The sequence below is a fragment of the Tiliqua scincoides genome, chromosome 5 (genome assembly GCF_035046505.1).
Source record: "Tiliqua scincoides isolate rTilSci1 chromosome 5, rTilSci1.hap2, whole genome shotgun sequence".
Classification (NCBI taxonomy): domain Eukaryota; kingdom Metazoa; phylum Chordata; class Lepidosauria; order Squamata; family Scincidae; genus Tiliqua; species Tiliqua scincoides.
The window spans coordinates 95,597,048-95,599,957 of NC_089825.1; positions in this window are offsets into that span (position 1 = coordinate 95,597,048).

Below are 2,910 nucleotides of genomic sequence, written 5' to 3' on the forward strand. Positions count from 1 at the left end.
GACCGAGCCAACGCAGGCGTCAGACAATGAAGTGCTAAGTCTCTCACATCTCTCCCAAGGGGACACGTTACACTAATAGCCCTATCCTATCCAAACCTATCCATTCCTCCCCATCAATGTAGTGACACTAAAAAAGCTTGCACTGCATCCTGTGGGGGCGGGGGGGAGAGATCAGGAGGCTTGGAGGTGTAAGGGAATATCTTGTTCTTTACGTCGCCTTAAGCCCCTCGACTGCTGATTGGTCTCCTCAGGGGCAAGTCCAAGGAGAGAAAGAGGGTCTGCCTGCTGCTATCGGATGGGATAATATTCAGCACATGTTGCCCATGCTAGGTGCCACCCACTCCCATTTCCATCATTCCTCCTGCCCTTGCCCATTTTTGTGCCATTCCAGCCTACCCCTACCCCATTTCACCTCCCCGCCAACCTACCTGGTTTGGCTGGCACTCCATATGCTACTGCTGAGCATGAAGCTGCTCTGGCCTCACCGCCATTGGGCCAGTAGCCCATAGTTCTGTGTGCTGCTTCAGGCTGTTTGCAATGACCATAATGCACATTCTGCCATCTACTAATTCCAGCAGCAGCTCGAATAAGATTGGGTCGTACAGGCCTAATCTTAATGGTGTCTCCTCAGAAATACGTCTCATTATAATCAGTTGGGTTATTCCCAGGTAAGTTTGAATGGAATTTCTGACTAACACTTTGGTTTCCTTTTTTAAAATAGCAATGGGGGAGGGTACTAAACAAAGACAATGTGAATTTGGGACACTTCAGGATTTTGCCTCTCGCAGAGTCCTGTTGCCAATTATGCCCTCCTGTGTGTTATTTTAAATAGAAAGAAAGCTTCCAGTAGCTTCCAATGGAAACAATTAGAGTGCAACTTTCCAGCACTGGCATAGCCATGCCAGTGGGGCATGTGCTGCATCCTGCAGTTGGGGGGCAGTCACGGAGGCCACCTCCAGGTAAGGCAACGTTTGTTCCCTTATCTTGGAATTGCATTGCCCTTACCTCAGTGCTGAAAAAATGGTTAGGATTTTAGGAATTGGGGAGCCTTCCTTCTGTTTAAAATAGGGGAAGGGCTGAGGGTGTGAGCACAGTGGGGACAAAGTTCTAAAGACCTCCAGCCACCTCCCCACAGTTCTACTATGTTTTGCAGAGCCTGCAGCCACTATTTTCTTTTTAAAAGACACATTTTTAAATGCGCACATTTTGTATTTCACATTATATCATTTGGTCCTTATATTTTACAAGTTCTCAATTCTTTTCTTCAGGAAGGCAGTAAGAGGGAATACTGGTTCACAATGCATGACTATGGGGATACCAACATTCAGCTTACTGGGTACTGGTAATTGGTCTGGTATTTCTGAAAAAAAGACATCTTATCATACTACCTGGTGCACTGAGCCACGTCAATGCTGCGGTTGCTGCCTTTACCACAGTACTGTTGGTATGAAAAAGGAAAATTCCTTACCCTGCTTCTCACATGGTTTTATCCAACCCAGAAGTATGAGACTTCAGGCTCAACAACAGCTGGCATTCAAAGGTAGTCAGGGTATCTTAGAGATCGCCTACTCCCGTACAATCCAGTTTGTCCTCTTAGGTCATCAGAGAAGGCCTTTTTACAAGTGCCGCCGCCTAAGGAGGTACGTGGGGTGGCGGCAAGAAACAGGGCCTTCTCAGTAATGGTACCAACATTATGGAACTCCCTTCCCCTTGACTTGAGAATGGCTCCCTCTCTTGAGACTTTTCGGCGAGGCCTGAAGACCTTGCTGTTTAATCAAGCCTTCTGACTTCATGGCCTTTTTAACAACTTTTATACCTCTTTTAGTTGCTTTTTTACAGGCCTGATTCCTCCATGAACTGCTGTTTTATGCTCTTTTTTATTCTGACTTTTATCTGACTATTGTTTTTATGGTTTCTGTTAATGTGTTTTTAATATGTTTTTATCTGTTTGTTAAATTATGTTTTAATCTGTTTTTAATATGTTGTAAGCTGCCCTGGGTGCCTTTAGGGAGAAGGGTGGGATAGAAATAAAGTTTATTATCCACTGACCATGTGGTGAGTCAAGCATGGTTATGTTTCCCACTTTCCTGGAGTTGCAAATATGCAGCTCACTGCAAAGTCAAGCATTGCAACCACCTTTCCACACATGGTTAGGGCTGACATAGCTGCCCCTGAGGGAATGGTCAGAAGGATGCACCTTGGATCGCCATCAAACCAGGCATGGCTCCTTAGCTTTACTGGGAATTTGCCTCCATGCTCCAGAAAAATGTTACAACACAGAAATGTGGTAGCATTAAGATACAGTTTTATTCATCAACTGAAGTGCATGGAACATAATATGACAATATCACATCAACTATTGTAGTATTTATATATCACCTTTTTCAAAGACTTGTTGACTTCAGTCACATAGAAACAAGGTGGTTTACATAGGAAGGTTGACCATAAATCTTTATTTTATTTTTTTTCCTTTACCAAATTGGGTTTTTACAAGTTTTATTAATTGGGCTCTCCCATATCTTGAAAATATGAACAAGATTTGTACCTTTTCTGTCATTTGCAGCTAGTGAATTTCTATGTGAGAACAAAGTGCTTACTTCTGGTCAGCGTCTGCCCAATGATGTCACTTTCCGCTTAATGATGTCACTTCTGGCCCTCAGCAGGCAACGTGAATGCTAACTTTGGCCCTTTGGATGAAACAAATTTGACATCCCTGTCATAAGATTTCCATTTCTCCAGGTATTTCCTTTCAGGCAGCAATCATCGTCCTGGCTACATAGCTCTTGCACTTTCCAAGCTTCCCCAGGCAGCTGCAAAACACACCTGCACTCTGTTCTACTGTTGCGATTTGGCTGCTGATGGAATGCGCCACTGGCAGCCATTTCTCAGCTGCCATTTCTGAAAAGCAGC